Source organism: Excalfactoria chinensis, chromosome 22, assembly GCF_039878825.1.
Source record: "Excalfactoria chinensis isolate bCotChi1 chromosome 22, bCotChi1.hap2, whole genome shotgun sequence".
Taxonomy (NCBI): domain Eukaryota; kingdom Metazoa; phylum Chordata; class Aves; order Galliformes; family Phasianidae; genus Excalfactoria; species Excalfactoria chinensis.
In genome coordinates, this window is record NC_092846.1 from 4453504 (window position 1) to 4465986 (window position 12483).

General features: G+C 51.0%; 1 protein-coding gene across 1 annotated transcript in view; it reads left to right on the top strand.

Annotated features, from left to right (window-relative positions):
* The window catches only part of CSMD2 (CUB and Sushi multiple domains 2), a 191898-nt gene extending 188637 nt beyond the window's left edge, over nt 1-3261 (top strand). Inside the window, exon 72 of the mRNA XM_072355231.1 lies at nt 342-3261. The gene's annotated coding sequence lies outside the window, so the exon portion shown is untranslated. The remainder of the gene's footprint in view (nt 1-341) is intronic.
* The last annotated feature ends 9222 nt before the right edge of the window (nt 3262-12483 follow it).

The following is a 12483-nucleotide window of genomic DNA, read 5'->3' on the forward strand; positions in this document are numbered from 1 at the left end:
TGCTCAGCTGGAACGTGGCCTCTTGGAAGCAATGGCAAACCAAATATCCCTGTGATGAGAGCAAAGAAACAAATCTCTATAGGAGACCATGCACTGTACGGTCACAGACATTTTGTTCAGTGCTACAAAAGATACAGAGGAGGGTGAGCCAAGGGGGCTGGAAGTTCCACCACATAGGCCATAGAGGACTAAGCAGCTTGTAGTCAAAAGCTCCAGGCAGCCCTCGGGGGCACTTTTAGACTGGCAAGTTCCCACTTAGAGATAACAAAGCTATTGTGGGTTCTCTCAGCATTCCTGTGTGCACTGACAAACTCTTTCTTTCACCCTTCCCACTGTTCCAGATTCCTGCAGGGTCGGTATCTAGCAAATGATTGTGTTTCACCTCACAAGTCTCCGTCCATTCCCTCCCATCTCCCTCCTTCCGATCTTGTTGAGGCTGTGGAGAAGCTGCTACACCTTGTTGGACTTTGTGTTTAACTCCTGAGAGTCTGCTCCATCATCCTCGCCCACCCTCCACGTCCTGCCATGGATCACGAAGCCAAGCAAACATCTGCTCTGCACAGCTCCTCTCTCCCACCCTCCCAGTGGGCACCAGCTTGGTAGTGAGACCTGGGGAAGTGGAGGGCCGTGGAAGGGAGGTGATGGGCTCAGTGTGCTGCAGGGAGCAGGGGGGTACGTGGGGCCTCCTCCGCTTTTGGAGGATCTTGGACAGGTGGGGAGGAAGCCGGGTTGCACTGCACGAAGTGCTGACTGGAGGTGATGGGAAATAGCAGTGTGGGGACAAGATGAGCATTTGCTTTGTCTTTAGTTTTCTCAGTTATCTGTTGGTTTGCAGAAGTTTCCAGGTGGGACTTTTCCAATGGGAAAACTTTTCAAGCCTTTCTCCCCTTCCTTATATTTAATTTTCCTGGGTACTTTTTTTTGTTGAGTTTGGGTTTCTTCTGCCCTCGTGTCCATTTACACGAAGCCTCTTTGAGCCTGAAGCCGCTTTCAAGGGCTGCTGAGGGAACATCCCTCCATCCCTGGCTCCTGCAGGCGGCTGCCCACGTCAGCTGTGCCCAAACACCCTCATAAGAAACCTGCTGACAGACGTGAAGGGACAAAAACCTCTTTAAAAATAACAAATACTGATCTTCCCCCCCCCCCTCAAAACTAGTTGCATTCAAAAGCCTTTGCCCTTTCCATATTGATCCTCCAAATGGCAACGCAATAAGAGTTTTAATTTCTATCCAAAGCTCTTCCCTTTATTTCCCAGGGGCGGAAAGGTTGGCTTGGCTTTCATGAGAACAGATAAGGGGACTTGACATTTTTCCTCCCTTATAAAAGAGCGGTGCTTTGTGATGTCCTCCTCTAATAAAGAGGAGAGCTGCTCCTGTTGATTTAGGGGTTTAGTCTGTTTGCTTTGAGTCACTGTTTCTTGAACCACGCTGGAGTCCAAGGAGGCAACAGTGCCATTTTACCACACTGTAAGTCGAGCACCTCTCTGAAATACTGTTGACTTCAAGCAGTAAGTCAATGAAACAGCTTTTTCTTACAGAAAACTTGAAGGGAAAATAATTAAAACAAATGGAGTGGTGTTTACATCTCTGCTTGTGTTTGAGCACTGGCTCTTCCCTGCCTGATGTCAGCTGAGGTTCTGTCTGATGAAAACCACAGGGTAGTTTTTTATGTGTTGTTTATTCTTTTACCGTGTGTGTATGTATAAATATATATTGGGTTGTGTTTTGGTTTGGTTTTGTTTTTCCACTTCTGTCTCTCATTCAGTGCCCTTAGAATAAGCAGCATTTCTCCAGCCTATGGTCTGAACAGCCAGCCTGCCAAAAAATGCCATCTGCTCCTCCAAGCATCGCAAAGGTGCTGTGATTTGTACCTGAGAGGTGGGTGGAAGCAGACATGAGCTGGAGCCCACGCTGCAGTGGGTGCACAGACAGCTCAGGGTCACTCCTGCATTGCTGCAGAGCTTCTCCCAACTCGTGCCAAACAACCAGGTGAGGAAGGTAACCAGAAAGCTGCTTGTTGGGCCTGAGCTCCTCTGGGTAGCCAGGAGGGGCTGCTGGGATGGATAGCTGCCCTTTCCTGAGCATCCCCAGCTCACAAGATGCAGCCTCCAGGGCAAGAAGAGGGATCCCTGAGTGAGGGTCTGGGGGCCAGGGCTCAGCTGTGTCCAGTTCCTCTGCTTCAGCTGATCTGCTGCAGTGAAGTTGGGGGCTGCCCTTCCTTTTCACTGATGTAACTGAGATCAGGACATTTCCCTGGTTCTCTTCTTCCTGTATGCAGAGATACAGCTGGTTCCTGGCTTCACCTTTGCTCTCTGGTTCCCTATTTGACTTCAGAGGCCCCTCCCAAACCTGAGTTATTCTTTGGTTTCCACCCTTATCCAAACCCACAGCCTATTCTTCCTTGCCTTTGCCAGGTCCCCATAACAGGGAACAGACCAGGCTCCCTTGCACAACAAGTCCTTAAAGCTGCACCCTTTTGCAGCCCCCTGTGCCAATGATTGCACCATCCTGGCTCCCGTGTCAGCACAGACCTTGCAGCATCCCACAGCAGCAGGGCTTCAATTTGCCCCTCGGTGCGATCCCACTCAATCAATGTAATAGCAAGGAGAAGCTCGTGTCAAGGTGTGTGAAACAAGCCCGAGATGCATCAAACAGCAAAGCAGGGAGAGCAGGAGCTGCCCTTACACAAGATTGGCTGCTATTATGTACCATTTTCTACTGTTCCCAAGCAACAAAGGCAGAGAAAGAGGGGTCTGATCCCGTTTTTTTGCAGGCTGGCTGGGCTGAGATGTGTGCCATTCATAACAGCCATCCCTGTGCCCGGAGGACTCGCATTGTGTTCCAAAAGAGAAAAGAAAAAGCCAAAAAAAAGGAAAAAAAAAATATGAAAAAAAAATAGAAAAGAATAGAAAAAAAAATAGAAAAAAAATAGAAAAAAAATAGAAAAAAAAATAGAAAAAAAAAAACTCTTTTGTACAGAGATTTATTTTTATGAAGCAAAAGTTTGTACAGTCAAAGAGACACAATGTAAATGGTTTTTCATTCCTGTAGTAAGCGGCAGTGGAGGATCAGCTTCTTTTTGTAAAGGTAATCCAATGTATAAATCTGGTTTACATGACGGTGTAAATATGTAATCTAGGCGTACACTCGGCTTGTCTGCTATGTATCCACTTTAATTTATCTGTCTCTGTATATGAGGCTTTTCATTGTGTCCAGGCATACTTTACTGAATTTGAAAGCTATTTTAAATTTTTGAATTAAAATAAACTATAAATTTTTGCATTGCTTTTCTTACATATATAGATATATATATATATATACATATATATTAGTATTATTATTATTTTCTGGTGCTTTTTTTCACGTGCTGTCCAAGTTCCCTTCCAGGACTGCCTGCATGCAGAGCTGCACTTGACGCCATGCATGGCTGGGACACAGCAAGGCTGGAGGTTCTGTGCTGCAGCAGCTCAGCTCTGCTCTCTCTGCCATCCCCAAGTGATGCCCTGGGAGGGCAGCCCCTGTTTGGACTCATTCTGCACCACGGGCTCATCCACGAGGAGCTGAGCTGAGCCGACATCTGCCTGCTGCCCATCAGTGCCCTCCTCTCTGCTCACCTGCTCTGCACTGATCAGTTGTGATGCGGTTCCAGCTGTGCTCTTATTGCTGCTCCTCTCACCCCCAGCAGGGCGCTTATGGCTGCTTGCTGTGCTGGGAGCCCACGGATCCCCCAGTTAAAGCTGCTTTGAAAACAGCTACTTAAACAAGAACCTCCGAGGGACAAACAAAACCCTTGAAGCTGGTTTATATCTCCTCCTCACTACTGAAAGAGATGGAGCTCACCCACCTCAGGGCTCCCAGCACTTCCCAACAGCCCACCTTAGAAACCAATGAAGAACATCAGCCCGTGTTGGCTCATCTGGCCCTTTTTTGCCCTAATTTAGCCAGCACTGCTAATGAGCAGCAATTCCTATCAGCGCTCTGTAAAGGAGCCATCAGCTCCAGGGCTGCCCCATGTGTAACTCCCCACCCACAACTGTGGCTTCTTTGGCTGTTCAGCACATCTCAGGGATGGGAACACCTCCCTCATTACCCCTATTAGGTGCAGCAGCCATCCTGCCCCACCTCATCCAGCCCCTCGTGTTGGGGCTCGTGATGTCATTCCTTCTATCCCTTTATTTTACTTTATTTATTCCTTTTATTTACTCACCCACCAGGGATTCGATCCTGCTGTGCTGGGAGCCCCACACAACTGAGTTTTGGGGCTCAGCATTGTGAGTGAGCAGGGTGAGGATGAGGGATGGGAGGAAGGTCCTTTTGCTGCTGTTGGAGGTGGGGGGGGGAAAGGATGCAGCTGTCCAAGCAAATTACGGCCACGCAGCGGCTGTGCTGGTTACGCTCTACAGCACCCGACAGAGCACCTGGAAATTCATTTGTCAGTGGAGGAGAAAGGAAGGAAGCAAGTGAGGTGAGTAATGAAATGCTGCCATAATTAACCATGGAGGGGAGCGGGGCTGGCTGGGACCGGGCTGGGAGGAGATCAGCATTGCTTGGAGCAGGGCTGAGCTCTGCCTGCTGCTCCATCCCCATCAGCACCCACAAGGCAGGACGGTCTCAGCACACATCGATGCCCTTCAGCTCCTACAAGTCGTGGTTTCCCATAGGATCTCCATTGGATCTGTGTGCAACCCTCACCCTGGGCCTGTGCACAGCATGGGGGGCTGCTGGCTGAGCAGCATCCACAGGAGATCTGCACCTAAATGAAGAACCCAAACGTGACACATTTTGGTGTTACTTAAGCAAGGATTTGCAGCTTAAGGGGAGGGAATTGGGAGCCAGCAGCAGCCGGGGTGATTCTGCTCTTCAGAAACGTTTCAAGCACTGCAAGGAGAATTTCCAGCTCAGTGCTATGGGGGGAAATGCATTATTCATTTCTCTTGACTTGGGAAGACTGAGAAAAGGAAAAAAGAAACACCAGCAACTAGAAAAGATTGGGAGAGCCCACAGCTGAGCCCACAACTGAGCCCACCTGAGTTGGTTCATCCCCTGCCCTGGTCGCTGTGGATGAAGCAGCCATCGCTGCAGTGAGTCTGAGTTGATGAGATAAAGCAGCAGGGGAAACTAGTGGAATTCTTACTCAACTGCATTTCATATTAATTAGCGCTAATTATGCCCTGCTATTAAGAATGAGAAATCTGGCAAGAGAAATATTGCAGCTGAGATTACTGATATCACTATAGGAAGATTTGGCACTCGAGAGTCGGAATGAGGCAGCACGACACAATTCTTTTGGCTGGGGATGGGATGGGATGGAGGGGATCCCACCTGGGCCCATTCCCAGCATGGGAGGTGTAGAGCACCCAGCAGGATGGCAGCCTGGAATGGAATGGCTGGAAGGCAGGAAGGGTCGTGCTGCCCTTGGCTTTATGGAGTGAGATGGTTGGAAATATTTATATCTGATGGCTGTGTCGGTAACAAAAAAGGAGTCATAGAATGGAAGGAAGCTCTCGGTGGTTGGCAAACAGCTTTGCTTGGGTGTCATCGAATTGCAGCATATGCTTGGGGGGGATCAGCAATGTCAATGAATGGCAGTGCAGGCATGTTTGGCCATAGTTGGTCCATAACTACATTTAGTTGCAATCTCTGCTGGAAGATGATAACATTTACTGCTGTCACAGTCTTGCTTATGAAATTAAGTGATGCTTTTCATTGTTGTTTGTTTGGTTTTGGTAATGGTTGCATTCATTCTCTCTGCTTTGGGCGCTGGGTGGGTTGGCTGGAGCACTGCTGCTCATTGGGCTGATGCTGGCCCAGCTCTGTGCTGCACTGCATGTCAGTGCATGAGTGTGGCTGGGAGATGCATTTCCAAAGGATGCTGAGCTCCTCGCCTTCAATCTGAGCTGATCTTCCCACCGAGCCTTCCATTGGCTTTCAAGAAGAGCAGTTTTGGGATGGAGGGTATGATTCCATGTCAGCGTTAGAACTGCACCTGCCTCACGCTGTCACTGAGCAGTCCATGCTCTGAGCTGCACCCTGCCCTGCTCAATAATGGATGACAGGTGGCAATGCAGCAGAATTATTTAAGTGGTTGCTCTCCTCGCTCCTGCCTTGTAATATCTGCCTTATTTTCTGTTTCCATGTGTTATTCATAACGCTTTTCATGTCACCTTGTTTGCCAGCGGATGGGGATGCCTGTGGAGGCAGGCAGGTTTGTTCTGCATAAAAGGCCGTAAATAATCCGAGAGCTGCCAAGCAGCGGCACATCTCAGGGACTCGTGCTTAATGCTGGGAGACTTCCTGCAGCATCCTCTGCTCGCAGCCCCGCAGCCGACTTTGGGGTCCTTGGGGCTGATTTTCCCCTCCATTACTCCTCAGTGTAAACGAAAGGACGGGGGAGGCGATGCTCTAACAGCGTGGTGGCATCCTTCGGTTGCCCCGCTGGGTGAAGTTGGTTCCTGATCAGAGGTTTCAGCATAAAAAGCCCTCGGAGGGGGTGAGCTGTGCAGGGAGCGGCGAGTTCCTTCTGCTGCCATCCAGCTGCACGCAGCCCTTTGGAATGGGAAATGATAGAAACGCTTTGATCGGCTGGGGGAGGAATCCTGCAATTCAGCCCTTGGCAAGGCAATGTGATCTGCTTCTAGCACAGGAAGGCCGTTACCCCCTGCAGGATCAAGGCAGCCAAGGCTGGGAGATCCATCCGTGCTGTGGGATGGCAGAGCAGGAGAATGAGGCAGGCATCCTCAGTGCGATGCTCTGGATACCATCTGAGGGTGGGTACAGCATAACCAGGAATCAGGCACAGCCGATGCCTCCCCCCCTGGGAGCAGGCTGCCATTCAACGTGAAGGAATAACATTGAATTGAGGAATAGCTGCACTCATTTGCAGTGTAAAGATAAAGAAATGGGTGTGTTAATACGCGAAATGAAAGAACAAAATAGAAGCTTCTTGCGAAGGAGAACACCTATTTCTGGTCGGGTAATTTAATGAGAATTTTACCCTTGACTTCATCCAAATTAGATGAGAATCACCATTGTATTAAGTGATGGCAATTTAACATGCACTATTAGGTTATGCAACTTTATATTTTAGGCCAAATTGTGTCTCTGTAGCTGGTGGAAGAAGGCACAGATGGAGCCCTTGTGCTGCAGCAGGGCTGTTGCAGGTGAGTTTCCCTGCTGCACCACGTGTGTTAGTGCTGCCATGGGGTATCAGTGTTGCCATGGGATGCTGGTCCTTCCATGGCATGTTGGTTCTTCCATGGGATGTTGCTGCCATGGGATGTCCATTCTGCCATGGGGTGCTGCTGATGCCACCAAGTCCCATTGAGTTCCTAAGGACATCCCCAGCTCTTGCAGGTCCCTGAGCCCCTTGCAGGGGGTCACCAGAGCTGTCACAACGAATGCCAAAGCTCTGTGTGTTGTTTGGGTGTAAGAGGCAGCTGAATGCATTAACTCAGCTGCTGCCTCCATCCCTCGGTGGTTTCCTTCCTTGTCTCTCACTGCTGTGTGCTGTGATGCTCGTTACATTCCCTGAGCATCCCAGAAATGCCTCAACCCATCTCATTCACGGCAGCGTAATGAGGACAAATGCCTTCTGCCTTTATATCTACCCAAGGACCACGCAGTGGTTGTGGTTCCTCATTGGGTTCAATGGGATGTGGGACTGTCTGCAACCCTCGACCCTCTTGTTGAGGTCGGATGTGAGTTTCTGGGTTTGGTTTCTGCTCCTTCGCTTTGCTTTCCATTCATTTTAGAGACCCACAAACACCCCACTGTCATCCAAGGTGAAATAACGAGTTTGCCATTGAAAAGAAGAAGTCTCTGTAATTCTCTGCTGCTCCAGCACTGCAGAAGCGCTCAGCTCCGCGCTTTGCTCCTTGCTCAGCTTTGGTGCCATTCTGGACACGGCGGGTTTATCTCTCCCACATCTGAAAGGAAACATCCAAAGTCAGAAAACCTACTATAATGCGAAGCTGCCTCTTTCTGCACCCGAACAGCGAGGCTTTAATTATGCCATAACATTGCGCTGACAAGCAGCCGGCCGCGGCAGATCAGGGTGATAATGAGACCTGTTGGCTCCAGCAGAGGAGAACCGTGATTTTCAAGCGTGGAGCTTCTGTGCGTCCTCTGAGGAAATGCAATCGTTCAGAACGGGGGAGTCTGACAGCGTGCCGGCTCTAATACACCCATTGAAATGCCTTCTTGTCAGCAGTGCTGCAGCCCCGCGTCCGTCAATGAGGTTTTCCTTCTATAAACTTTGAGGTTTTCTTGCTGGGAATCCCCCTCCACTTTCTGCCTTTGGGTCGGGGTGGTGGAGGTGCCTCTTCTGGATGGGCATCATGGTTTGTGGATGAGGAGGGGAATTAAAGAGCTGCCATCCGTCACTGGGTGGCTCCAAGGCAACCTCCCCCTGCACCCTGACCCAGGGGAACGTGGTGCCCACAGGTGCTGTGTGTTTCCCATAGCAGCTCACAGAGCTGTGCTCGGGGCTCCCTGTGCTTTGGGAATCCTTCCAGCAGGGCCAGAGGCATTGATTTCACACTGACTGCCCTGCTTTCCTCTGGTGTGTTATCCTAATGGCATCTATTGGCTCTGCTTGGTTCGGTTCCGTTGCTTGCAGGCTTTAATGCTCAGCACACCCCTCCGTGTCCAGGATCCTCCTCTTGGAGGGAGCAGGGGGGGCTCTGGGGTGCTGCTGCCCCACTGCTGCCTTTGTGTCCTGGCCGTGCAGTGCAGACACAAGGCAGCCCCACACCTCAGTGCATTACAGCGAGGAACCACAGCAGCTGCCTCCAGCAGCATCATCAGGATTCATTTCTGTTTACACAAAGCCCGGCAGTCCCAGGTGATAAAGCAGCAGGTGACTGCAAAGAAACGGCTCAAAGACAAAATCACCGCTCAGGTTTTATAATCAGCTCTTCCTGGTATTGCCCGGAGACTGCGGAACCCAGAGCACGATAAGCAGGAGATGTTTGTCTTTCCTTCCCCAAAACCAGTTTTCCTGTGCACAGAAGAGCAGCCCCCCAACCTCATCCCATCCCCAACATGCAGCCCCAGCCCCTGCCTGAGGTGTGGGGCACTGTGTCACATTTGGGGTCGTTCTTCCCCACCCAAAGCTTTAATCCCTGTGAATCAGGCGTTATGAGGTGGTGAGAGGAAGAGCTGCATGCACAATTAGAAACAAAAGAAGGGAAAAGTCATTTTGCATATGGGTTCATTCATTGCCTGTGCCTTTTTTATGCCTTTTTTTATGCCTTTTCTTTTTCCACCCTGCAGAAAATGAGAAGAAGAGCCCTTGAGGTTCATGTGCTTCCTCTGGGGTGCAATGGGATCAATGGGGCTGTGGTGATGGCAGAGCTCTGCAACGTTTCCATCTCTGCCTCCTCGGCTCCCAACACGCGTGGCACCGTCATGGTCAGGAATGTAATTTAGGTGATGGATGAGCTCTGCACAGCTCCTGTAATATCCTCATGCCGTTGTTAAGCAGTGAGCGTTACCCTGTGATAAATAGCAGCCTGTTTGGGGCACCCATGCAATGCAGGGGGTGGGTGAGGAGGGAAGCCAGGTGCTCCAATGGGGCAGAAATGGGGCAGTGCTCCACAGCTTGTGGGTCGGGGAGGGCTGTGCATGTGGCTTGTACGCAGTGCTGCTGTGCACTCTGCAGCCTGCATGAGGCAGGTCTGCCATCGAGCTGCTTTTCAGCCTGAGTGGGACTGATGCTTGCATGGAGTTGGAGCACTTATTTCTGTACCATGAAGGTGTGATGCCTTCTTGCTGACCAGGAAACAAACAGGGGGCATTGTGGGCACTGTGCCCCCCAACCAGCAGCTCCTTTCAATGGGGAAGGGACGGGTAGGGCCCCTTTGCACCAAACTCCATCAGATTTCTGCCCACCAGCACTGCAGGATGGGGCCTCCCATGCATGGAAGCTGCATGGAGTTCCAGGTTTGCTTTCCAAAGGCTCAGAATCGTGCAGGACTTTGTGCTCTGCCCCAACCCTGAGCACACCAGAATCGTTTCTGGTTGCCTTAAAGCCTTTTTGCTTCACAAATGGCTCGTTGGTAACGCCAAGCCAATGGGATCGGAGCTATTGATTCTTTTTTTTTCCTGCTCCTGCCGCTATTTGAGCTCCTGGAAAACATTTCTGTAGCAAACAGCCGTCACTTTGTGGCAGCTTCGTAATTGCAGGAGCTCAGCAGACAGTTTCCCTCAATGCCCCCTCGTTGTCCCGACAGCAAATTCGTTCCCAATTGAAAGCAATGCTCGCACTAAAAGAGCCCGGCGGCCACACGCAGGTCAGAGGAAAACAGCTTTGAATTCCCCATAGAGATGAAGGAAGAGGCGAAGACGGGATGGGGACAGGATGGAGCCCCCAGTGCCATCAGGACACCATCACAGAGCCATTCTGCCCTATGGATCCCCACCTCTCTTTGCTTCAACATCACCATCCCGGGCAATGGGATGAGAACCATCAACTCCAGGCACTCGCAGCGATTTGGGGTTAATTCTCAGTCCAAAAGCAGGTATTTATTCCCCAAATGTGCATTTTAACGACATTTCCAGGAATAAGGGACGGGGGTTTTTTGTTGTTGGGATTATTTTTTTAAGTCCCATTAATTCTCTCTTCCACTGATGCATATTCAGAACGGTGGAAGTGGGGCCCTCACTGCTTCAATTAGCATTAATGCACAATTATTTTCCTCCATATTCATGCTGCTCTCACAGGGTTTGGGGTTCTTCTTCTTATTTAATTTATTGTTATTATTTTACATTTGTATGTTAATTCAGCATTTAAAAGATCCTTCTTCCCCAACAGAACCCAGGGCTGGAAATGGCTCAGCCTCATGGTAACACGGCCCCATCAGCCCCAACCCCATCAGCCCCAACCCTATGGCACTATAACCCCATCAGCCCCAACCCTATGGCACTATAAGCCCATCAGCCCCAGCCCTATGGCACTATAAGCCCATCAGCCCCAACCCTATGGCACTATAAGCCCATCAGCCCCAACCCTATGGCACTATAACCCCATCAGCCCCAACCCTATGGCACTATAACCCCATCAGCCCCAGCCCTATGGCACTATAACCCCATCAGCCCCAGCCCTATGGCACTATAACCCCATCAGCCCCAACCCTATGGCACTATAAGCCCATCAGCCCCAACCCTATGGCACTATAACCCCATCAGCCCCAACCCTATGGCACTATAACCCCATCAGCCCCAACCCTATGGCACTATAACCCCATCAGCCCCAGCCCTATGGCACTATAACCCCATCAGCCCCAGCCCTATGGCACTATAAGCCCATCAGCCCCAACCCTATGGCACTATAAGCCCATCAGCCCCAGCCCTATGGCACTATAACCCCATCAGCCCCAACCCTATGGCACTATAAGCCCATCAGCCCCAGCCCTATGGTACCACAACCCCATCACCTCCTGCAGCAGTTGGGTGTGTGCAAACCGAGCTGGAAAAGGAAGAAAAAGAAGAAGAAAACGAAGCCAAAGGACATCTGCAATAGCGAGGTACGTCATTAGGGATAAGGCTATTTCTAGGTTCATTTCTCAGCTCCTTTTTAAGTGTTTCGGAGGCATCCCATGAGCTGTTCTGTGTCCAAGGCAGAAGTGTTGTGTGCCTGCATGGCTCTGAATTGTTCTCTCCCATTGCTGGGCTGGATCCTGATGAGAAGGACCCATGTGGGGCTCCCCATTCCACGGCAGGACCTGCAAAGGGAGGAGACAGCCCCGATCCCATGTAGGACTGTGTCTGCATGCAGGGATGCGCTGCGCCCAACGGAGCCACACGGCCGCGATCGCGGAGCTTTGGCCCCATCTGGTGGCAGAGCGGGGACTGAGGCGGGGAGCGGCACCACGCAGCCCCATACAGCCCCCTATAGACCCTACAGCCCCCTATAGACCCTATAGACCCTACAGCCCCCTATAGACCCTATAGCCCCCTATAGCCCCTCACTGCCCCCCGGCTGCAGCATCTCCAATGAAAGCGCAGTGTTGGTTACCTCCGTATTGGAAGCTTTGAGAGCTGTGGGGTAGGGAGGGGAATAGGAACAAACAGGAGGTGGCTGCACCTGTAGGGCAGCTGCCAACAGCACACAGCTGGGGCTGCTCTGCTATCGGTGCACACAGCTGGCACTGAGGGCACATCCCAGCCCTGTTTGGTGTGAGGTTCTATGGGAGGAGGGAAGCGTGCTGTCTGCTTTCAGCCCCAGCAGAGGGAGCAGGGCTCGGTGCAGCCGCATGGAGCAGCGCCAGTGTCTCAGTTGAGAGGAGAATGAGGTCGAGAATTAATCCTGCTAATGAGACGTCAGGATTAGTTTGTGTGCCCTTGTCGAGTGGGCCGAGCAGCGGGGTGTGAGAGCTGCTCGAAGGGACCCCGAGCCTGGAAGGTTCTGGATTTTTCCTGTACGGAGCTGCTGTGCCACCTTCCATCCCATCCTGTGCAGTGAGTGCAGCTCAGCTTCTGCTCT